This window comes from Tamandua tetradactyla, chromosome 16 (assembly GCF_023851605.1).
Source record: "Tamandua tetradactyla isolate mTamTet1 chromosome 16, mTamTet1.pri, whole genome shotgun sequence".
Taxonomy (NCBI): Eukaryota; Metazoa; Chordata; class Mammalia; order Pilosa; family Myrmecophagidae; genus Tamandua; species Tamandua tetradactyla.
Genome location: NC_135342.1, coordinates 5,246,923 through 5,272,448, shown reverse-complemented (window position 1 = coordinate 5,272,448; position 25,526 = coordinate 5,246,923).

The following is a 25,526-nucleotide window of genomic DNA, read 5'->3' as shown; positions in this document are numbered from 1 at the left end:
AGTTTGTCATGGGCTACCATATGATCCTCAGATTTTTCCTTCTAGCTACTTCAGAATATAGGAGGCTAGAAGGCTTACATGTTATTTTTATCATCGCAATCAAATTTACTTTCTTTTTGTGAAAAATAACATATACAAAATGGCAGTAAATTTCAAAGCACAGCACAACAATTAGTTGTAGAACAGAGTTTGGCATGGGTTACAATTCCACAGTTTCAGGTTTTTACTTCTGTCTACTCTAAGACACAAGAAACTAAATGAGATATCAATTTCATGACTCAGCAATCATATTCATCTGTTAAATCCTATCTTCTATGTATAACTCCAGCATCAATTTTGACCTTTTTATTCCTGTCTTTAGGGGTGTTTGGGATATGGCTGCTCTAAATTTTTCATGTTGGAAGGGGTTGTCATTAATATGGGGTAGGGAAATGAAGCTATCTGATGTTCTGGAGAGGTTGGGCCCTGCAGGTTTCAGGACTTATTTGGTCCAGGGACTCACCTGGAGATTGTAGATTTCTGGAAAGTTACTCTAGTGCATGGAACCCTTGTGGAATCGCATATTGCCCTAGGTGTTCTTTAGGATTGACTGGAATGGTCTTGGAAGGGGTTTGACTGGTTATGATAGGTAGCAATGGCTAATGGAAACTTGTATAATAACATCCTCCAGAGTAGCCTCTCAACTCTATTTGAATGTGCTCTGCCACTGATACTTTATTAGTTACACTTTTACCCTTCTTTTGGTCAGGATGGAATTGTTGATGCTGTGGTGCTGGGGCCAGATTCATGCCTGGGCATCATCTCTCACACTGCCAGGGAAACTTTCACCCCTGGATGTCATGTCCCATTGAAGGACAATGATTTCACTTGCAGAGTTGAGAAGAGACAATGATTTCACTTGCCACATCTGAACCACAAAAGAGGTCCTCCAGAAGTTATTCTTAGGCATGCCTATAGGGAGGGAAAGCTTCTTCACTACCTACATGAGCTTCACAAGAGTAAGTCTCAAGATCAAGGGCTTGGACTATTTGGGTGACCCTAAAGTTTGAGAGTGTCAGGGGATTTCCTGATGGTAAAGTTCAATAGTTCAATATTTTTTATCCCATCTCTCAAGGGACTTTGCCAATACTTTTTTGATTATCTGCTTAATATACTCTAGAATGTATCCAGGCATTACATTAAGCTATACAGGATTAAAAGACCTCTTTCTTAGTATGGGCTCCCTGTGTTTCAATTGTTCAAATGAGCTGCACAGATAGGCTGTTAGATTATGTGCTACTAAAAATTTAGGTTCCAGTCCAAATAAAACTTTTTTCCTTTGGTCTCAGAGATTACATGTGGTTCTAAAATATAGACAATGTTTTCATTGCCCCTGTGTTCTGAATTACTTTAACCCCAACCTAATTGGCTTCATTCTTATTATATATATATATCAGTCACTCGAAATCCCGAAATAAAAATTACCAGTCTGGACTAAATATGTCTGCTACAAAAGCTTACAATCTAGCCCCCTGTTTTCTTTCTTTCTTTTTTAATAATTATTTTATTTTATTTTTTTAAATACCAAAAAACCCACCAAATAAATGCAAACACTCCTATTTTTATCATTCCGTTCTGCACATATAATCAGTAATTCACAATATCATCACATAGTTACATATTCATCATCATGATCATTTCTTGGAACTTTTGCATCTGTTCAGAAGAATAAATAAAATGAAAACAGAAAAAAAAATTATATATACCATACCCCTTAACCCTCCCTTTCATTGATCACTAGCATTTCAAACTAAATTTATTTTAACATTTGTTCCCCTCATTATCTATTTTTATTCCATATGTTCTACTCATCTGTTACAAGGTAGATAAAAGGAGCATCAGAAACAAGGTTTTCACAATCACACAGTCACATTGTGAAAGTTATATCATTGTTCAATCATCATCAAGAAACATGGCTACTGGAACACAGCTCTACATTTTCAGACAGTTCTCTCCAGCCTCTCCATTACATCTTGAATAACAAGGTGATATCTACTTAATGCATAAGAATAACCTCCAGGATAACCTCTTGACTCTGTTTGGAATCTCTCCGCCATTGACACATTGTCTCATTTCACTCCTCCCCCTTTTGGTTGAGAAGGTTTTCTCAATCCCTTGATGCCGAGTTTCAGATCATTCTAGGTTTTTTCTCAATCCCTTGATGCTGAGTCTCAGCTCATTCTAGGATTTATGTCCCATGTTGCCAGGAAGGTCCACAGTCCTGGGAGTCATGTCCCACATAGACAGGGGGAGAGTGGTGAGTTTGCTTGTCGTGTTGGCTGGAGAGAGAAGCTACATCTGAGTAACAAAAGAGGCTTTCTTGCGGCTGACTCTTAGGCCTAATTTTGAGTAGGTTTGACCAACCCTTTGTGAGGTTAAGTTTCATATGAACAAATCCCAATACTGTAGCCCCCTGTTTCCTTATAATCATTTTCTCAAGGAGACTGTACCATATTTGTTCTTTCATTTCTGGATTATTTTGCCTCACCAAATATCCCACATGTTCATTCACATTGTTGCATGCCTCATGACTTCATTCCTTTTTGTAACAGCACACCATTTGATCATATGTATACACCTTTGTTCACCAACCCCCTTCTCAGTCAGTGCATCCTTCAGCCACCTGCATTCATCAGGTATCATATAGAGGGCCCAAAGCCCATGGTCCATCAACACTCTCAATTTTAAATAATTTCATTGTTCCCAAGAGAAAGATAATAAACCAATAAACACACCCTCACCAAATAGGAAATCCTCTTAACTCTTGTCCCTCTCCCCATTATCTACCTCTACTGTTGCTGTGGTTCTGCTGTTTCTTTTTAAACATAGCCCATAGAAGGCAATAGCAGTTTTCCCCATACCCTGGATTTAAATATTCTTTGTACATGAATCATATCACTGGAGTAGTTCTTGGAAGAACTAATTTTTATTTCTAGTGTTGATGAGTGGGACACATAGATCCATATAATCCCTTTCAATCATGTTCACCTTCAATATGGTAATATTTACAGACCTACCAGAGAGCCACCTTCACTCCTATCTATTCCCTTGCAATGGAGGTCAACTTCATTAGCTCACCATTCACCCATCTCTAGCTTCTACATATCTCTAAGTACCCTATATTCTGTATAATAAGCCTTTGATTTGATCTTTACCATGGTCATAAAAGTGGAATCAGACAGTATCTGTCCTTTTCTTTCTAGCTTATTTCAGTCAGCATTATGTCCTCCTCAAGGCTAATCCATTGTCATGTGCTTCAGGACATCCTTTGGTCTTACTGCTGCTTAATATTTCATCCTATGTATATACCACATTTTGTCAATCCACTCATCTGTTGATGGGCATTTGGTTTGTTTCCATCTTTTGGCAATTGTGAATAATGCCATTATGGACATTGGTGTGTAAATGTCTGTTTGTGTCATTGCTTTCAGCTCTTCTAGGTATATAACAAGTTGTGCTATTGCTGGGTCATAGGGAAACTTGATATTTAGTTTCCTAAGAAACCATCAAACTGCCTTTCATAGTGGATGCAGCATTATACATTCTCACCAGCAGTGCATAAGTGTCCCAGTTTCTCTACATTCTCTCCAACTTTTGTGGTTTCCTGTTTGTTTAATTCTTATAAGTGTGAAGTGGTGCCTCTTTGTACTCTTGATCTGCATTTCCCTTATAGCCAATGAAAATGAACATGTCTTTATGTTCTTTTGAGCCATCTGTATTTGTTCTTCAGAAAAATGCCTATTCATATCTTTAGCCCATTTTACAATTGTGTTGTTTGTTCTTTTGTTGTTGAGCTGTATGATTTCTTTGTGTATACAGGAAATCAAACCTTTGTCTTATATGTGATTTCCAAATATTTTTCCCATTGAGGTGGCTGCCTATTCATCTTTTTTTTGACGAAGTCCTTTGAGGTGTGGAAGTATTTGATTTTGAGGAGTTCTCATTTATCTATTTTTTCTTTAGTTGCTTGTGCTTTGAGTGTAAAGTTTAGGAAGCTACCTCCTATTATTATGTCTTAAAGATGTCTCCCTACATTTTCTACTAGAAGTTTTATGTTGCTAGTTTTTTATATTTAGGTGTTTGATCCATTTTGAGTTAATTTTTGTATAGGGTATAAGGTAGGGGGTCCTCTTTCATTCTTTTGGCTATTGATATCCAGTTATCCCTTGCCCGTTTATTGAAAAGACTATTTTGTCCCAGTTCATAGGATTTGGGAGCCTTGGCAAAAAACAGTGGGCCAGAGATTTGGTGGTCTATTTCTGCCCTCTTAATTTGATTCCATTGGTCATTGCTTCTATCTTTGCACCAGAACCATGCTATTTTGACCACTGTGGCTTTATAATAAGTTTTAAAGTCTGGGACTGCTAATCCTCCCACTTTGTTCTTCTCTTTAAGGATGCCTTTAGCTATTTGGGGTCCTTTTCCCTTCCAGATGAATTTGGTAGCTAGTTTTTCCAAGTCTTCAAAGTTGATTGCTGGGATTTTTATTGGTACTGCATTGAATCTGTAGATTAATTTGGGTAGAATTGATATCATACCTATATTTAACCTTTCTATCCATGAGCAGGGAATATCTTTCCAACTATTTAGATCTTCTTTTATTTCTTTTAGCAATATTATGTAGTTTTCTGTGTGCAAGTCCTTTACGTCCCAGATAAGTTCATTCCTAAGTACTTGATTCTTTTAGTTGCTATTTTGAATGGAATTTTTTCCTTAATGGACCCCTCCGGTCATTGCTTTTACCTAGAATTGTTACTGATTTTTGCGCATTAATTTTACTTTTTTTTTTCTTTTGGGTGCATGGTCCAGGAATCGTACCCAGGTTTCCCTCATGAGAGGCGGGCATTCTAGCCACTGAACTACCCATGCACGTTAGTTTTATATCCCAACACTTTGCTGAATTTGTTTATTAGCTCAAATAACTTTGCTGTAGATTTCTCAGGATCTTCCAAGTATAGTATCTTATCATCTGCAAATAATGAAAGTTTTACCTCTTCCTTCCAATTTGGATGCCTTTTTTTCTTTGTCCTACCTGATTGCTCTATTAGAACTTCTAGCACAATTTTGAATAATAATGGTGACAGTGGGCATCCTTGCCTCGTTCCTGACCTTAGGGGGAAACCTTTCAGTCTCTCTCCATTGAGTACAATGCTGGCTGTCAGTTTTTCATATATTCCCTTAATCATTTTAGGTAGTTACCTTTCATTTCTATCTTGTGAGGTGTTTTTATCAGAAAAGGATGTTGAATTTTGTCAAATGCTTTTTCAACATCAATTGAGATAACCAAGGGATTTTTCCCTTTTGATTTGTTAATGTGTTGTATTACATTAATTGATTTTCTTGTGTTGAACCATCTTTGCATTTCTGGTAAAAACCGCACTTGGACGTGGTGTATAATTCTTTTAATGTGTCGTTGGATTTGATTTCTCAATATGCTTCTGAGAATTTTTGCATCTATGTTCATTAGGGAGATTGGCCAATAGTTTTCCTATCTTATAGCATTTTTACCACATTTTAGTATTAAAATGACATTAGCTTCATAAAATGAGCTAGGTAGTGTCCCTTTTTCTAATTTTTTTTGGGGGGGACATGTTTGAGTAGCATGGTGTTAGATCTTTTTGGAATTTTTCATAAAACTCCCCTTGGAAGCCATATGGCCCTGGACTTTTGTTTGTAGGAAGATTTTGGATGACTGATCTATCTTTTTACTTGTGATTGGTTTGTTGAGATCTTCTATTTCTTCCTGAGTCGGTGTAGTTTGTTTGTGTGTTTCCAGGAATTTGTCCATTTCATCTAAGTTGTCTAGTTTGTTGTTCATAGTATCCTGTTATGATTTCTTTTATTTCTTCAGGGTCTGTGGTAATGCACCCCTTCTCATTTCTGATTTTATTTATTTGTATCCTCTCTTTTTTCTTCGTCAGTCTTGCTAGTGGCCCATCAATTTTATTTATTTTCTCAAATAACCAACTTTTGGTTTTATTGACTCTTTCTATTGTTCTTTTGTTCTCCCATTCATTTAACTCTGTTTTAATATTTGTTATTTATCTTCTATTTGCTTTGGGGTTAGTGTGCTGTTCTTTCTTAAATTCCTCCAGGTGAACAGTTAGGTCCTCGATTTTTGCTTTTTCTTGTTTATTAATATAGGCATTTAGGGTAATAAATTTCCTTCTCAGCACAGCCTTTGCTGCATCCCAAAAGTTCTGATATGCTGTATTTTCATTTTCATTTATTTCTAGATAAGTCCGGATTTGTCTAGCAATTTCTTCTTTGACCTACTGGCTTTTAAAGAGTGTGTTATTTAATCTCCATATATTCATTAATGTTCTCTTTCTTTGGTTATTGAGATCCAGCTTCATTTCTTTGTGATCAGGGAAAGTGCTCTGAATAATTTCAATGTTTTTAAATTTACAAAGACCGGTTTTGAGCCCCAGCATATGATCTATCCTGGAGAATGTTCGATGAACACTAGAGAAAAATATATATCCTTGTGCTTTGGGGTACAATGACCTATATCTGTCTGTTAGGTCTAATTCATTTATCATGTGTTTAACTTGTCTATTTTCCTGTTAATCTTCTGTGTGATTGTTTTAACTCTTGAGGAAAGATGTGTATTGAAGTCCCCTGTTATAATTGCTGAAACATCTATCACTTCCTTCAGTTTTGCCAATGTCTGCCTAATTGGTACTTTGGGGCTCCTTGATTGGGAGCATAAACGTTTAAGATTACTATATATTCTTGGTGAATTGACTCTTTAATTGATACATAATGTCCTTCTTTGTCTCTTATGATGTCTTTGCATTTAAAGTCTATTTTGTCTGATGCTGTGACCACACAGCTCAGTGTCAGGACTGAAGGGAGGCAATGGGGAATTGAGAAAGAAACACAAGAAACAGAGATAGAGTTAAAGGTGGGACCAGGTGGGACCCTGAGCTCAGATGGAGATTCAGCACTGTTTATTTTACAAGACCACAAGGTAAGAAAAGTAAGAAATGTAAATAAAGAATGCAGGAAGAGGAAGCGTGAGCTGAACCATCTGCTTCCTTGTGAACAGATGAATCAAAAGTTACACGTTTTCCAAGGCCTCCTTCTGCCCCAGACTCAAGCAACTTTGCAACAACTTTAGTCTTTTCAGGGTATCAGGTGCCTTTTCCCACAGTGACAGCTTTACTGTATCTCTTCAGTGAGCATGTGAACTCTGTCTCATCCATGCCCGACATCTCCCCTTTTTATTTTATTTTATTTTATGCTATTATTTTATTTGTTTATTTTTACCAACATTCCCATTGAGGATGATGTTAGCGGTGGGGTTTTCATATGTTCCCTTAATAATGTTGAGGAAGTTCCCTCCTATTCCAATTCTTTGAAGTGTTTTCAACAGGAAAGGATGTTGAACTTTGTGAAATGCCTTTTCTCCGTCAATCGAGATGATCATGTGGTTTTTCTGCTTTGATTTGTCAATATGGTGTATTATGAAAGGTTTAGGAGGTGAAAGGGTGAGAAAGAAAAAAAGTAGACCAGGAAATTTAAAATGGGTGAGTTTATTTCTGTGCTCCTGGGTAGAGCTCACCAAATCCAGGATGGAGAGAGGTGAGTCCGCACACGGGCTTCAGCGCGGGCAGCTTTTAAGGATGGATGTCAGGTGACTTCCGGAAGGGGCGGCTCATTAGTTCTGGAGGTCAGGTTGGGAGGGGTGGCACAGCCTCCGCAGCTGCAGTTGCAGTGCCCTTCCCCATTCCCCCAACCTAACATATTACATTAATTGATTTTCTTATGTTGAACCATCCTTGCATACCTGGGATGAATCCTACTTGGTCATGATGTATAATTCTTTGAAGTGTTGCTGAATTCGATTTGCTAGAATTTTGTTGATGATTTTTGTATCTATATTCATTAGAGAGATTGGTCTGTAGTTTTCTTTTTTTGCAATATCTTTGTCTGGCTTTTGTATGAGGGTGATGTTGGCTTCATAGAATGAGTTAGGTAGCTTTCCCTCCTCTTCAATTTTTTTGAAGAGTTTGAGCAGGATTGGTAATAATTCTTTCTGGAATGTTTGTTAGAATTCACATGTGAAGCCATCTGGTCCTGGACTTTTCTTTTTGGGGAGCTTCTTAATTACTGATTCAATTTCTTTACTTGTGATTGGTTTGTTGAGGTCATCTATTTCTCTCGAGTCAATGTTGGTTGTTCATGCCTTTCTAAAAAGTAGTCCTTTTCATCTACATTGTCATATTTATTAGCATAAAGTTGTTCATAGTATCCTGTCATTACTTCCTTTATTTCTGTGGGGTCAGTGGTTATGTCTCCTCTTCCATTTCTGATCTTATTTTTTTGCATCCTTTCTCTTTTTCTTTTTGTCAGTCTTGCTAAGGGTCCATCAATCTTGTTGATTTTCTCATAAAACCAGCTTCTGGTTTTGTTGATTTTCTCAATTGTTTTCATGTTCTCAGTTTCATTTATTTCTGCTCTGATCTTCTTTATTTCTTTCCTTTGGCTTCCTTTGGGGTTAGTTTGCTGTTCTTTCTCTACTTCTTCCAAGTGGACAGTTAATTCCTCAATTTTTGCCCTTTCTTCTTTTTTGATATAAGCATTTAGGGTAATAAATTTCCCTCTTAGCACTGCCTTTGCTGTGTCCCATAAGTTTTGATATGTTGTGTTTTCATTTTCATTTGCTTTGAGATATTTACTGATTTCTCTTCTAATTTCTTCCTTGACCCACTGGTTGTTTAAGAGTCTGCTGTTGAGCCTCCACATATTTGTGAATTTTCTGTCACTCTGCCTATTATTGATTTCCAACTTCATTCCTTTATGATCTGAGAAAGTGTTTTGTTTGATTTCTATCTTTTTAAATTTGTTGAGACTTGCTTTGTGACCCAGCATATGGTCTATCTTTTTTTTTTGACACCCAGATCCATCAATATATAATTCCATTAATTTATCCATCTGCCATCTATTTGTCTATCTGTTTTCTAAACATCTGAGAGTAGGTTGTACACATCATGCTCAGTGGAGGGTTTTAAGCCCCCATGTGCACTTGTACAAACCCCCCTGGCCTCCGCATAGGAATGGATTGGAGGGGCCCCAGTAGAGGAACGGAAAGTTCCAGAGGCTGCAGGACTCAAAGAGGTGCATGCAAGAGGTGGTGGTCACAGGGACAATGGAGAGACGTGCCTCAGAGGCACAGCCTGAAGGAACAGCTGATGGGGGTGGGCAGTGGTGGGGCAGGGAGCTGTAACAAGTTGACACGGACAGATGTCACTATCATAATATAATTAACCAATTACCTATGGATGAAGACTTGGGCTGTCTCTATTGTTATCCCTACTTACAATTTTACAAGTAGCCTTGTTGCACACAAAGTTACTAGCCATGGGAGGGTTGGGGCAGAGGCACGAACGCTTTTACTATGTCCAGACTGCCAAGGACGTGCCGTCCATCACAAATCCCGCCAAACATGCCCTGGAGATCCATTCTCCACCCTGAGCTGTCTCTACCTACTGTGCTCCTAGGAACACTTTCCCCACCATTCCATGCCTCTCCACCCCGGGTGCGCCAACCCGTGAGTCTCAAATGCATTTGTATTCCTTGTTGCAATCTAGAATTTACAAGTTTTAAGAAGAAAACCTCAGAAGCAGGTGTAAGCAACTAAAAAGACCGCCCCGGGATCCCCTTTACCAGCATGAGTTAGACAGCAGCTTCTGACACCTTGCAGGGGGCCAGTACCCAGTCTGCCAAGGACAGGAGAATTTGCATTTTTTCCATTGAGCCATGAAAGCAGAGGGGGCTGGGTGAAAACAGCCCCCGCCGTTCCAGGTGCTGAAGGACCCACTTCCCGAACACCAGGGAAGGCAGAAGCCTCTGTCCCCTGGGCCTTCTGCCCTCCACCCCTCTGGGGCCCACCCACCGCCCCTATCTCAGGCCTCATCTGTGATCTCAGGTCAGGGAGCTCTTCCTGGTTTCCATTCGTGCCCATGCTGCTGCCAGAGCTTCCCTTCCTTAAGTGGCCTCTTTAAAAGAATGTTCTTTCTTTTCATCAGCAGCATCTGCAACAGTATTTAAGCCTTCTTGTGTTATTTTCCTATCACTTAAGGACTTTTTTGTTTCTTTTAGTTCTATTTGGGGGCACCGGGTTGCTAAGCTTTCAGAGTTCCATAACTAGCCCATGTGCAGAGTCTGATTTTAATGTTGATGTTTGAAGATGCTTTTGAAGATGGTTCCTTTTGTCTCTCCATGACCGACCCGGTGGGCATCTTAATTGAAAGAGGATGTTGCAACACACTGCCTTGCAATAATATTTTATTCTTTAGGACAAGTGACTTTTTTTCCATAGCAAAACAGATGAGTAACGAAGTCTTTGACGCAAATAGTAACTGTTATTAATTAACCGCTCATGAGGCATCAGGTGCCATGCTGGGTTCATTGCCTCTTTTCATCCGCCGGGCAGACTGTCTCAGAGAGGTCTGAATTTTGTGCACATTTCACAGATGAGGAGACTGGGGCATCTAGAGGTACTCCGGTAACCTGCACAGGGCTCCAGAGCCAGCTGCAGGCAGAACCAAGTGGCAAACCCAGTACCCCCGTGAATCCTTACTTGCAATCTTGTGTTTCATCTGCCACTTTTCTCTCTCTTGGCAACATCACAGCCGGGGCTAGAGGCTTTGCACTGTGCCAAACAAGCAAAGCTAGAACTGCATTTCCCTGGGTTCTGGGTTGACACTGGCTACAGCGACATTGCACTCAAGATTTCCAAGGCACAAGTGAAGAGGCCATAAATTGGCACTCTTTTTTTTTAATTAATTAAAGAAAAAAAGAAATCAACACAACATTTAGAAATCATTCCATTCTACATATGCAATCAGTAATTCTTAACATCATCACATAGATGCATGATCATCATTTCTTAGTACATTTGCATTGATTTAGGAAAAGAACTAGCAAAACAACAGAAAAAGATATAGAATGTTAATATAGAGAAAAAAATAAAAATAATAATAATAGTAAAAAAAAGAAAAGGAAAAAGAAAAAAAGACACAAACAAACAAAACAAACAGACAAACAAAAAAAAACCTATAGCTCAGATGCAGCTTCATTCAGTGTTTTAACATGATTACTTTACAATTAGGTATTATTGTGCTGTCGATTTTTGAGTTTTTGTATCTAGTCCTGTTGCACAGTCTGTATCCCTTCAGCTCCAATTACCCATTATCTTACCCTGTTTCTAACTCCTGCTGGTCTCTGTTACCAATGACATATTCCAAGTTTATTCTCGAATGTCGGTTCACATCAGTGGGACCATACAGTATTTGTCCTTTAGTTTTTGGCTAGTCACACTCAGCATAATGTTCTCTAGGTCCATCCATGTTATTACATGCTTCATAAGTTTATTCTGTCTTAAAGCTGCATAATATTCCACCGTATGTATATACCACAGTTTGTTTAGCCACTCGTCTGTTGATGGATATTTTGGCTGTTTCCATCTCTTTGCAATTGTAAATAATGCTGCTATAAACATTGGTGTGCAAATGTCCGTTTGTGTCTTTGCCCTTAAATCCTTTGAGTAGATACCTATCAATGGTATTGCTGGGTCATATGGCAATTCTATATTCAGTTTTTTGAGGAACCGCCAAACTGCCTTCCACAGTGGTTGCACCATTTGACATTCCCACCAACAGTGGATAAGTGTGCCTCTTTCTCCGCATCCTCTCCAGCACTTGTCATTTTCTGTTTTGTTGATAATGGCCATTCTGGTGGGTGTGAGATGATATCTCATTGTGGTTTTGATTTGCATTTCTCTAATGGCCAGGGACATTGAGCATCTCTTCATGTGCCTTATGGCCATTTGTATTTCCTCTTCTGAGAGGTGTCTGTTCAAGTCTTTTTCCCATTTTGTAATTGGGTTGGCTGTCTTTTTGTTGTTGAGTTGGACAATCTCTTTATAAATTCTGGATACTATACCTTTATCTGATATATGGTCTATCTTTGAGAATGATCCATGAGCACTTGAGAAAAAGGTGCATCCTGCTGTTGTGGGGTGTAACGTTCTATGACTGTCTATTAAGTCTAGCTCATTTATTGTATTATTCAAATTCTCTGTTTCTTTATTGATCCTCTGTCTAGATATTCTGTCCATTGATGAGAGTGGTGAATTGAAGTCTCCAACTATTATGGTAGATGTGTCTATTTCTCTTTTCAGTGTTTTCAGTGTTTGCTGCATGTATTTTGGAGCATTCTGGCTTGGTGTATAAATATTTATGATTGCTATGTCTTCATGCTGAATTGTTCCTTTTATTAATACATAGTATCCTTCTTTGTCTCTTTTAACTGTTTTACATTTGAAGTCTAATTTGTTGCATATTAATATAGCTACTCCTGCTCTTTTCTGATTGTCATTTGCATGAAATATCTTTTCCCAACCTTTCATTTTCAACCTATGTTTATCTTTGGATCTAAGATGTGTTGCCTGTAGACAGCATATAGATGGGTCCTGTTTTTTAATCCATTCTGCCAGTTTATGTCTTTTGATTGGGGAGTTTCATCCATTAATGTTTAGTGTTATTACTGTATGGGTAGTACTTTCTTCTACCATTTTCCCTTTTGGATTTTATATGTCACATCTAATTTTCCTTCTTTTTACCTTTACTGATTGTCTTCATTTCTACACTCTTCTCCACACTTCTCTCTTCTTTTGTATCTGTCTCTAGTACTCCCTTTAGTATTTCTTGCAGAGCTGGTCTCTTGGTCACATATTCTCTCAGTGACCTTTTGTCTGAAAATGTTTTAATTTCTCCCTCATTTTTCAAGGACAATTTTGCTGGATATAGAACTCTTGCTTGACAGTTTTTATCTTTTAGTAATTTAAATATATCATCCCACTGTCTTCTTGCCTCCATGGTTTCTGCTGAGAAATCCATGCATAGTCTTATTGGGCTTCCCTTGTATGTGATGGATTGCTTTTCTCTTGCTGCTTTCAAGATCCTCTCTTTCTCTTTGACCTCTGACATTCTGATTAGTAAGTGTCTTGGAGTATGTCTATTAGGATCTGTTCTCTTTGAGGTACACTGCACTTCTTGTATCTGTAATTTTAAGTCTTTCATAAGAGTTGGGAAATTTTCAGTGATAATTTCCTCCATTAGCCTTTCTCCTCCTTTTCCCTTCTCTTCTCCTTCTGGGATACCCACAACACATATATTCATGCGCTTCATATTGTCATTCAATTCCCTGAGTCCATGCTCATATTTTTCCATTTTTTCCCTATATTTTCTTTTGCTTGTTGGATTTCAGATGTTCCATCCTCCAGTTCAGTGATCCTATCTTCTACCTCTCAAAATCTAAGATTGTAGGTTTCCATTGTTTTTTTCATCTCTTCTACTGTGCCTTTCATGCCCATAAGTTCTATGATTTGTTTTTTCAGACTCTCCATTTCTTCTTTTTGTTCATTCCTTGTCTTCTTTATATCCTCCCTCAATTCATTCATTTGATTTTTGATGGTTTTCCATATCTGTTTGAACAGCCTGAATTAATTGTTTCAACTCCTGTATCTCATTTGAATTGTTGGTTTGTTCTTTTGACTGGGCCATATCTTCAATTTTCCTAGTGTGATTCATTACTTTTTGCTGGTGTCTAGGCATTTAATCACCTTAATTAGTTTATTCTGGAGATTGTTTTCACTTCTTTTACCTAGAGTTTTCTTGCTAGATGAATTTGTTGTCTGTCTGTTCTTTGACATTCAGTTAATCTTTTTCTGGACCTCTAGCTTAGGTTTTGTTTAACATATTAGAATTTTTCATTTCTTGTTTTCTTGTTTCTTGCCCTGTTTTATGGTGCCTCCCCCACCCCCACCCTTAAGAGGGTCTACTTAGGTATTATAGACCCCAGCTGGATTTTCCCAGGCCAAATTGGCCTCCTGTCAGGAGGAAAGAGTCACCTGCATCAGTTTTCCCTGAGGGTGAGACCCAGAAGGTTGAAAGACTTTCCTGTGAAGTTTCTGGACTCTGTTTTTCTTATCCTGCTGATTATGTGGCACTTGTCTGCCTGCAGGGTTTACCAGCATAAGATGATGTGGCACCTTTAACTTTGGCAGACTCTCCCTGCTGGGAGCATGGTGGAGACAGAGGAGAGGTTATAGGCTGGCTGTAATGGCTTCAAATTTCCAAGCCCTGGGGTCTGAATTCCTTGAGGGAGTGATTCTACCTGAGTTGGGCTTCATACCTCCCTTCGGGAAAGCACAGGCTCCAAACAAGCTCTCAAACAAGCTTGTTTCTGCCTATGACTGGGGCAGTTGCAGCCTGAGAAGCTCTGCCACTGTATCCAAAGGCAGTCAAGACTTTGTAGAAACATGGCCACAAAAACTTCTGTTTCTTTTTTTTTTCTTTTTCTGTCAGCCCTGCCCCCTTGGCACCGGGGCAAAAATGAGCAACTTCTGCTTTGACCAGGTTCACCTGAGCTGAGGGCCTATTTTTAGTAGTCAGAATTTGTGAATTAATTCCACACTTAAAGCTTAGTTGCACTCAGCCCCTGCTGCTGTAAACTCTCTTTCCTTTCCCCTCTGGGAAGCCACCTGTGGGGGAGGGGTGCCGGCCACCATGCTTGGGGAGCTCATGGTTCTCGGGGTCTCGCAGCTGGTCCAGACTGGGGTATGCTGTGTGTCTGGTCACTGACATGGCCCCAGGAGCTGTTCTGTACTGTTCCTGGTTATTTAGTAGGTGTTCTGGAGGATGAACTAAATTGCTCACCTTGCTAAGCCGCCATCTTGTGCCCCAAACCTCCCAAACTGAGTATTTAAAAATATTTAGAGGATTAAAGCCTTGTAATTCATTCAGGATGTCCCATGCCATTGCAGGGTGCTGAAAATAGATGGTAATTAATATTGTAAAGTGTCACCTTATGCATGAGACTAAAGCAAAAAATGTTTATTTGTTACAAAATTTATATTTTGACTAGTGCATTTCCTAATATAACTTATGTACATAGTTTGATTGAACACCATAAATACTTGGAATCTCAGGTAGGACATGAGATTTTGTTGGTTTGTCCAGAGTGATGCCCCAATGAATTCCAGAGTGATTTGATCAGTGAGTGGAAAAGTATTTGCAAAGCCCCCTTCGGGGAATGGTGAGAATGGGGAGAAATTCAACTTCCCCAAGTTGAATTCTTGATATTCTCACAAGCAGTGTGGACAACCAAAGCTATAGGCTGAGCTCCCAGTCTTGGTGTTTGTTCATATGAAACTTAACCCCATAAAGGATAGGTCAAGTCTACTTAAAATTTAGGCCTAAGAGTCACCCCCAAGAGAGCCTCTTTTGTTGCTCAGATGTAGCCTCTCTCTCCAGCCAACATGATGAGCAGTCCACCATCTTCCCCCTGACTATGTGGGACATGATTCCCAGGGGTGTGGACCTTCCTGGCAATGTGGGACAGAGATCCTGGAATGAGCTGAGACGCAGCATCAAGGGATTGAGAAAAACTCTAGAATGAGCTGAGAATTAGCATCAAGAGATTGAGAAAACCTTCTCAACCAAAAGGGAAAGAGTGAAATGAGACTAAATGTCAATGGCTGAGAGATTCCAAACAGAGTTGAGAGGTTATCCTGGAGGTTATTCTTATGCATTATGTAGATATCACCTTGTTGTTCAAGATGTAGTGGAGAGGCTGGAGGGAATTGCCTGAAAATGTAGAGCTGTGTTCCAGTAGCCATGTTTCTTGATGATGATTGAACAATGATATAGCTTTCACAATGTGACTGTGTGATTGTGAAAACCTTATGTCTGATGCTCCTTTTATCTACTATATCAACAGAAGAGTAGAACATATGGAATAAAAATAAATAATAGGGGGAACAAATGTTAAAATAAATTTAGTTTCAAATGCTAGTGATAAATGAAAGTGAGGGGTAAGGGGTATGGTATGTATAATCTTTTTTTCTCTGTTATCATTTTATTTCTTTTTCTGTTGTCTTTTTATTTCTTTTTCTAAACTGATGCAAATGTTCTAAGAAATGATGACTATGCAACTATGTGATGATATTAAGAATTACTGATTATATATGTAGAATGGAATGATATCTTAATGTTATGTTTGTTTGTTATTAATTTTTTTAATTAATAAAAAAAAGATGTCCCATGCCACCAAAGCAGGATCAGCAACTTCAACGTGACTTCTTCGCATGCTTAGAATTTCTTCATGTAATTGTTTTAAATTTAAACTGATATTATGGTGGTTCCAAACTCCTTGCAAATGTTTTTGAACTTTAAGGCAGTTCTACAATGATTGATTATACAGAACTAATGTCACACATATGTACTGATAATTAGTGTGGAATAGCAACTTTTGTCTGAATTTTGAACTTTCTACCTCATTACCAATGCCTATGACTGCAGCTTCTTAAGCATTAAGCTTGACTTCTAATTTAAGATCTATTTTTTTCTTGCTCTTGCAAGGCAACAGAAGTGTTTTGAGCTAGGTTATTAACAAAATGGGCATTTTGTACACTTCGAGAAAGAGCAACTGCATAAGTGGTTAAGCTGACTAAAATGTGACAAGAGTAACTATTCCAAAAATAATTAATCCCAGTGCTCAATGAAGGTTAGCAAGTTAATTATGTATTTCCTTTAGTACCTGAAGACCTCTACCACCAAACCAAGGTCTAGGGATATTGGTGGGGATCATAACAAAAGAGGGCTGGTAAAGTATGACAATTTGGGATCTAGATGCTTATATTCTTTGATTTATACAATTGATAAGATTGCAATTGGTACACTCAATAGAATAATGATTTTCAGTTTTGTTGATGTTAATGTTCCAAATGAGTAACACATAAGGGTGTCAAGCACATGATCAGAGTCCAGTACTTTTGGCCCCCACATCTCCTACATCTTCAAGACTATAGCTAGTTCAGTTAATGAAAGATGTGGCCATAGTAAGCTTCCAAATTTCCTTCTGATAATGTCCTTCACTGGTTGTGAGGATGGTTCTAATAAATCCTCTGGTGGCATTTTCCTCTTTGTTACTGGTGTCATTGATATTATGGGACCAATCAAAAATACTTTTATTCCTCATGATCTCATATCTCATAGGTCATGGATACATACGCTGTCTCCAAGAGGGTTGAATCCCTTGGACCCACCTGAGCTTATGGGGATGACATACCAGAAAATGTGGCCTAGGTTGGCTGGAATTAAGGGGTTCAAGGCTGGTGTCACTAAAACCTTGAAATTTTAACATTTCATCTATCCAAGAAGACCTATTAAATCAAATTGTAGTTTTAAATTGAGGTTGTGATTCAAGACAATAAGCTTTATTTGTATTTATAGAAATACTGAGTGGTATTTGGAGACTAAATCCTGAAGAATTAAATAACTTAAACTGAGGTATAATATGATCATCAATATGTTCCCCAACAAGGCGGGTATCATTAGTAAATATTGGTACTGACTCTCCTTCCCAGGTAACTATGTATGCTATGGGAGGGTTAGGGGAAAAAAACCAAACCAATAAGTTTGATTTTGCTCTAGGTGACCACTTACCATACTTACGTGAATAGTTACCAGGGCCATCATGGCGAGAAGGAGACATGCCGGGTTTTTTCCCCACACCTTGTCTATGAGTGACTTTCTGATCATCAGATGTTAATTTCTTCAACTGACCCCAGGTAGGGTATGCCTCATAGTTTTAGTCATCAGGCATCAAGTCTTGGCAAAGCTCTGTTCTGCTGGAATGGAGATGGTTAGTTGCAGGTATCCCACCTCGGCAGTCACGGTTATGTCGGGGATGATCCTCAATTTCTTGAATGGCAGGATGAGATGCTCCTCTGGGTTCATGTTGCTTCACAAACCTTTTGGGGACCCTCACCAGCTTAGATGAATTCTCTGGTAAATATACAAGCATGACCTCTACCCCAAATTAGAATGGGATCAGGGTCCTTCCACTGTCTGGTAGCTGAATCCTTCCACAAGGCATGTCCTTTAGAACTAGAAGATGAGTTCTGAAAATGCCTTTCTATGGCAGTAGTACCCTCCTATCACAGTTCAAAAATTTTAAGGTAAATAAGGAATGATTCAGTGGATTATGTGGTATAGGGGCATAGTCCACATTCCCCCTTTTAAATTTTAAAATTTGTGTTTTGAGTGTTGAATGTGCTCATTCATCAACTGCCTGAACTTGGGGGTTATAGGGAATACCTGTTTTAATTTCAATGTGTAATTGATGAGCAAATGCTTGAAATTTTGCTGATACATAACAAGGTCCATTATCAGTTTTAATTTCTTTAGATTTTCCCATGACAGTGAAAGCGGTGAGACAGTGGTTGATTATATGCTTGGCACTTTCTCCAGTTTGTATCATGGCAAAAATGAAACCCGACAAAATATCAGTAGAAACATGGACCCAAAACAGACATTCAAAAGTTGGGATGTGAGTAACAGCCATTTACCACAGGTGATTAGCATTTAAGCCTCTTGGATTGCCACTGGTATTAAGAACGAGGTGATGAATGCTGCACTGACCATATTGCTTAACAATTTGTCTGGCTTGTTCTCTAGTAAGTTTAAATTGTTTTCTTAGTGCCTTGGCATTCTGATGACAGAGACAATGACCTACAACAGCCTCTTCATAGGGAATAGGAGATGTGAGAGCTGCTACCAATTGATCAGCCATTGCATTTCTAAAGCTAAAGGACTGGGCAAGTAAGAATGGGCATGTATGTGACTGATAAAGCATTGATGCTTACAGACCCTAATTAGTGACTGAAGTTTAAAGAATAGATGAAATAATTCTTCATTACTAGTGTGTCCAATAATGGCAGTTTCTATAATTTTCATCATACTAACCACATAATGGCTGTCACTGTAGCTATTTAGGTTTTCATTGGCAAACTCAGTAAGAGCTAAAATAATGGCATGGATTTCTGCTCATTGTGCTGACTGAAATGATATTTGAATTACCTTTGACCTGGTGGAGGAGTAATATCCTTTCCTTCCTGCACCTGAACCATCAGTAAACAAGGTACAGGCCTTGGGCAAAGGAGTTTGAACTATAACTTGAGGGAAAACAAATGCTGTTTGCATGGCAAATTGCAAAATTTTGTTAGCTGGGTAATGGGTATTGAGTTGACCAGTAAAGTTGGCTAATGCTAACTGCCAAGAACTAGAAAATTGCCATAGCCAATTTTGTTGTTGAGTGGTAAAAGGAATTATGATATACTGAGGTTCAAGGCCCACAAATTGTAATAACCGTGCCCTACCCTTGCTAATTATCTGAGCCACTAGGTCTTGATAAGGACTAAGCACCTTGGAGGGAGAATGCAGCAAGTGTATCCATTCCAAGATCCCCTTTTCCTGCCACAGCACACCAGTAGGTGTACAGGCTGTGGCTAGTATAATAAGATGGAGGTTTTGGTCAGGATTAAAAGAAGTAAGTTGTGCTTTCTGCATGGCAGTTTCAAATTTATGAAGGGCTAGGAATCCTTCCTCCAACAGCTGTCAGGGAGAGGTAGGTGAAGGATTGCCTCGTAAGGTTTTAAACAAAGGGGCAATCTTTCCTGTGGTTAATTGTAGGCTTGGTCTGAGCCAATTTCTAATTTCTAATTTGGGGGTATGGATTTTTCTGTTTTCTATAATTTTTCCTAGATATGAAAAAGGAGCAACTTTCTAGATTTTCTCAGGGGCTGCTTGAAATCCGTGAGTGGTGAGAGAAATTTCTAGCTCACTGAAAATGTCAACTAATTTACATTTATCAGCATGGCTGATTAAGATGTCATTCATATAATGAATGATATATGCATCATGAAAATGTTGCTGGACACGTTGTACAGCTTTGTCCATGAACTCCTGGCAGTGTCTGGCTATTTGCCATGCCTTGAGGTAAAAATTTCCAGCAATACCTTTTTATAGGAGCCTTATGATTTAGGGAGGGAACACTAAATACAAATCTTTTACAATCACTAGGATGTAAAGGAATAGTGAAAAAACAATCCTTTAAATCTGTGACAAATAAGTATGAGTTGAAGGAATAGCTGTTGGAGATGGCAAACCTGGTTGCAAAGGACCCATTAGTCCCATAGTTTTATTGATGCCTCTAAGGTCTTACAATAGATGACATTTTCCTGATTTCTTTTTTATTTCAAAATTAGGTGTATTCAATGGACTATTAATAGGCTCAATATGTCCAGCATTTAACTACTCTTTGACTAATTGTTTGGCTGCAAACAATTTTTCTCCTGTCAGGGGCCATTGGTCCACCCAGAAGGGTCATCTGAAAGCCAAGTAATTGGAGATGCACACAACTGGGTGAGGGTTTTGAAACCCCCCGTTAAAAATCCTGAGACTGGTAACCTAGGCCTTTTCTTCCTTGATGCCTGATGGGGTTGCATGGGTTCTGTCTGCCCTTGCTGATGTTTCCCTAGCCCTTTATTAGGTATAAAATTTTGGTGAAACATTTGATGAGTGACAATACTGCTAGGGCTAACTAAAATTATTCCCATGTGTTCCAGAATATCTCTTCCCCACAAATTAATAGGGAGATTTGAAAGAATATAGGGGGTGAAATAGCCTATGTTTCCTTCCTTATCTTTCCATCGAAGGGCTTGCACACTTTTTGGGGAGGCTGTAGCACCCCCAGTAACCTGAAGCTCTGAGCTTACATTTTGGCAAGGCCAGGCATTTGGCCAGTGTGGAGAGGTGATGATGGATACATCAGCCCCTGTATCAGTAATACCCTTAAATAATTTTCAATTGATCTGTAAGTTTAGCTCTGGCCTACCCTTTTGAACAGCTTGACTCCAGTATGCCACATCGGATGACCCAAACCCTTTATTTCCTTGAGGCTCAGACATTGACACTTTTCTGGCCTTGATGTTAGGGAAAATAAGAAGTTGTGCTATTTTGTTTTTCTGGTAAAATTTGAACAATAGTATGAGTAGTAAGGGTTATTACCTTTATTTCCCCTGCATAATCTTCATCTATAATCCCAAATTAAATTTGAAACCCTTTAAGAGACACACTACTTCTCCCTAGTATTAGATTGACTGTCCCATTGGGGAAAGGCCCATATACCCCTGTAGGGCTGGCCTGCAGTCCCATTTCTGGAGTTAGTACATATCTGGAGGTGGGACTGAGGTCCAATCCTGTACTCCCTGGGGTTGCTCGGAAGAGGTTCTGAATGAATTGCTGGTTGGGGATGCAGCTAGACTGAGAAGAGTAATCCCTACTGTTTGGTGAGGCCAGGGCTAGCCCCAAAGATAGTTTCCCTGATGCCGTCCTAAAGGCTGACCATGGATATCAGTTTGAGAGCAACACTCATTGGCCCAGTGTTTACCGTATTGACATCGGGGACATGTGCCTGGCACTCTAGGGTCTTGAGGTTGCTGCGACACTTTGACAGGTTTTTGCCTAAAGCTTTACAGTGCTTTGCAAAATATCCTGCTTTACCACATTTGAAACAGTTTCCACCCCCTCTTTTCTTGGCTTTGAAACACCTCTCTGAGGGCAGTAGCCATAGCTAATCCCTGAATATGGGCCGGCCCAATGTCCACACAAATGCAAATCATTTCTTGAATATTGGCCTTTTTTCTATAGGGCCATACAGCTTCCTTACAGGCCTTATTAGCATTTTCAAAGGCCTATTGCTTTACCATTAATTTTCCTGCTTGGCTTGTCAGGACCCTGCCTGACTGCAGTGATGTCTAAATCTTTTCTCCTTTATTGGGTAATTCACATCAAGCCCTTTGCACAGCTACAGCAACCTGTTGCTAAGCCTGCAAAGTGAAACACAGCTGTTGTTGGTCATGTTGAAAAGGACCCATTCCCGTAAGCATTTCTGCTGTTATGGGAACTTGATGCTGTTGATTATGCCCAGTTTGCTCTGTACAAAGTTCATGAAAACTAGTTTCCCACAGCAAATAATCCCCAGAATTAAGATAGGCTTTAGCTGTGGTCAACTAGTCATTGGAGTCATGGGAGAGGTTCTGAGGGTCTCCAACAAGCCAAGCACAAAAGGATAAGTGGAACCATACATGGCAGTAGCTGATTTCAAGTCTTTCAAACTTTTAAAAAGGATTGGCTCATGGTAACGCACAGAATTAGTGGGACTGTTAGGGTCTAGTCTCTCCAGGACAGGAAAAACCTGAAACCCAGTTGTATCTTCACCCACAGCTTGTGCACAAGAATGCATTTTCTGGGTAGAAAGTGACACAGAGGAAGGGGTTTTAGATTCTAGGTCACTCTCCTACTACTAGGAACCCCACCAGCAGCAGTATTCAAATGAATGTCTTGCAAAACTGAATGTAGATCATTCTCCTCCTCCTCCTCAGGGTCAGAATTATACATTTCTGTTCTTGCTCCCTCCTGTAATTTTACCTCATCACTCCCATCTGACAGTTCATGCAGGGTTGGTTTATCAGAACTGGGGGGCAGGGAGGCAGTAGGTTCTACAGAAGCAGAGCTCTTTGAGGATAACTTAAGACTGTCATATCCCTGTACAGTTTCCTTTAAATTTTTCTCCCAACTTGACTCTGCTGTCTCAGTTTTCAGGAGCCAGCCACTATGTGGGCCAGGAACAATACATTCCTGAATTAAGGACCACATAGAAAAGGTATAAATGGGTATTTTATCTGGACCCTCTGCTATGTAGTGGTCTCTTAGCCATTTTCCCACCTTGACCCAGGTCTCCAGATTGATCGTTCCTTCCTCGGGACCAAGGATGAGTTTCTTGAACAAAATCTAAAAAGGCATTGAGTTGGCTTCTCCTAACATCTCCTCCCCTAGCCTTAAGCATAACCTTTAACATGCTCACATATAATTCCTTTTCCTTTGAATCAGAATGTCCCATGATTATTACACCTGGTTGTACTTTTATGTACTCCCCCTTACCTTAGTTCCAAGTCATGTGCACGCCATGGGAGTGTTCCCTCATCTCAGTGTAGAGTTCCTCTGTATTCAGGTTCCTGTTTGGGTGCCACCTGCCACAATGAGCATGGCTCAGTGTCGGGACTGAAGGGAGGTGATGGGGAATTGAGAAACACAAGAGACAGAGATATAGTTAAAGCTGGGGACAGATGGGACTCTGAACTTGGATGTTGACTCAAAAACCCCTAGAGGTTCAGCACTATTTATTTTATAGGGCTGCAAGGTAAATAAAGTAAAAAATGTAACTAAAGAATAGGAAAAGAGGAAGCAAGGGCTGAGCCATCTGCTTCTTTGTGCCAGGATGAGTAAAAAAGTTGCATACATTTCCCAAGGCCTCCTTCTGCCCCAGACTCGAGCAGCTTTGCAACAACTTTAGTCTTTTCAGGACATCAGGTGCCCTTTCTCACAGAGGCAGCTTTGCTATATCTCTGCAATGAGCATGTGACCTCTGTCTCATCTGCACCTAGCAGTCTGATATTAGTATAGATACTTCTGCTTTCTTTTGGTTACAACTTGCATAGAAAATCTTTTTTCCATCCTTTCACTTTCAATCTATTTGTATCCTTGTGTCTGAAGTGAGTCTCTTGTAAGCAGCATATAATTGGATTATGTTTCTTAATCTATGCTGCAATCTGTCTCTTTTACTTGGTAAATTTAATCCACTAACATTCAAAGTTATTACTGTAAATGCACTTCTTGTATTGTCCATTTTATCTTTTTAATTTTATTTGTCAGATCTGTATATTCTTGTTCTAGTTTGCTAGCTGCTGGAATGCAATATACCAGAAAAAGAATGGCGTTTAAAAAGGGGTATTTAATAAGTTTCTAATTTACAGTTCTAAGGCCAAGAAAATGTCCCAATTAAAACAAGTCTATAGAAATGTCCAATCAAAGGCATCCAGGGAAAGATGCCTTGGTTTAAGAAGGCCAATGAAATTCAGGGTTTCTCTTTCAAGTGAGAAGGCACATGGCAAACACAGTCAGGGCTTCTCTCTCAACTAGAAGGGCACATGGTGTACATGGTGTCATCTGCTAGCTTTCTCTCCTGGCTTCCTGGTTTATGAAGCTCCCCAGGAGGCATTTTCCTCCTTCATCTCCAAAGGTTGCTGGCTTGTGAACTCTCTGCTTTGTGGTGCTGTAGGATTCTCTGCTCTCTGAATCAACCTTTCTCCAAAATATTTCCTCTTTTATAGGATTCCAATAAACCAATCAAGACCCATCCAAATGGGTGGAGACATGTCATCACCTAGTCCTGTTTAGCAGCCACTCTTGACTAAATCACATCTCCAGGGAGATGATCTGATTACAGTTTCAAGCATACAGTATTGAATAGGGACTAATCCACCTTTATGAAATGGGATTTTGGTTAAAACATGGATTTTCTAGGGGGCATACATCCTTTTAAACCAGCATAATTCTTTTCCCTCTTTCTCTTTTTATCCTTTAAGTTACTCTTACTGGCACTCTTCAATTCTGTGTCTTCCTCCAGACCTCTCTCTCCTGTCTCTTCTTTTCAACTGGCAGAACTCTCTTTAATATTTCTTGTAGGGCTGGTCTCATGTTGACAAATTCTTTCAGGATTTGTTTCTCTGTGAAAATTCTAATCTCTCCCCAATTTATCTTATTTATTTATTTATTATTTGCATGGGCAGGCACTGAGAATCGAACCTGGGTCTCTGGCATGGCAGGGGCAAACTCTGCCTGCTGAGTCACCATGGCCTGCCCTCTCCTTCAGTTTTGAAGGACAATTTGGCTGTGTACAGGATTCTTGGCTGGAAGTTTTTTTTTTCAGAATCTTAAATATATCATACCACTACCTTCTCACCTCCATGATGCCAGTTGAATTGTTTGAACTCAGTCTTATATGACTTCCCTTGTATGTAGTAGATTGTTTTTCTCTTGCCATTTTCTGAATTGTCTGCTTTTCTTCAACATTTCACAGACTGATTAGTATTTGCCTTGGGGAAGGCCTATTTGGATTTATCTTGTTTGGAGTTCATTGAGCTTCTTTGACTTGTATATTTATGTCCTTTATAAGGTTTGGGGAAGTTTCCCCAGATTATATCCTTGACTACTCTTCCTAGCTCTTTACTGTTATTTTCTCCTTCTGGGACACCAATGATTCTTATATTTTGTGCTTTGTCTTGTCCATCATTTCCCTGAGATGCAATTCAAAATTTTCCATCTTTATTGCCATTTGCTGTTTTGAATGTTCAAAATCAGTTATCCTGTCCTCTATATCACTTATTATTTCTTCTATCTCTTCAAATCTGTTTGTCTCTAGTATGTTTTCTTATTTGGTCAACAGAATCTTTAATCTCTGTGATATCTGCTATTTTTCCATTTATTCTTTCAAATTCCTCTTTATGTTCTTCTACTGTCTTCTCGATCTCCTTTGTATCATTAGCCATCACACTTATTTTATTTAGTAGAGTTATAGGAATACCTTTGATTAGTTGTTCCAACATCTGTGTCTCTTCTGGTGTTTTAATTTGGTCATTAGGCAGGGCTATATCAGAAACCTCAATACATTCCCTAGAAGAATCAAAGGAGATTTAAATAAATGGTAGAACATTCCATATTAATGAATTG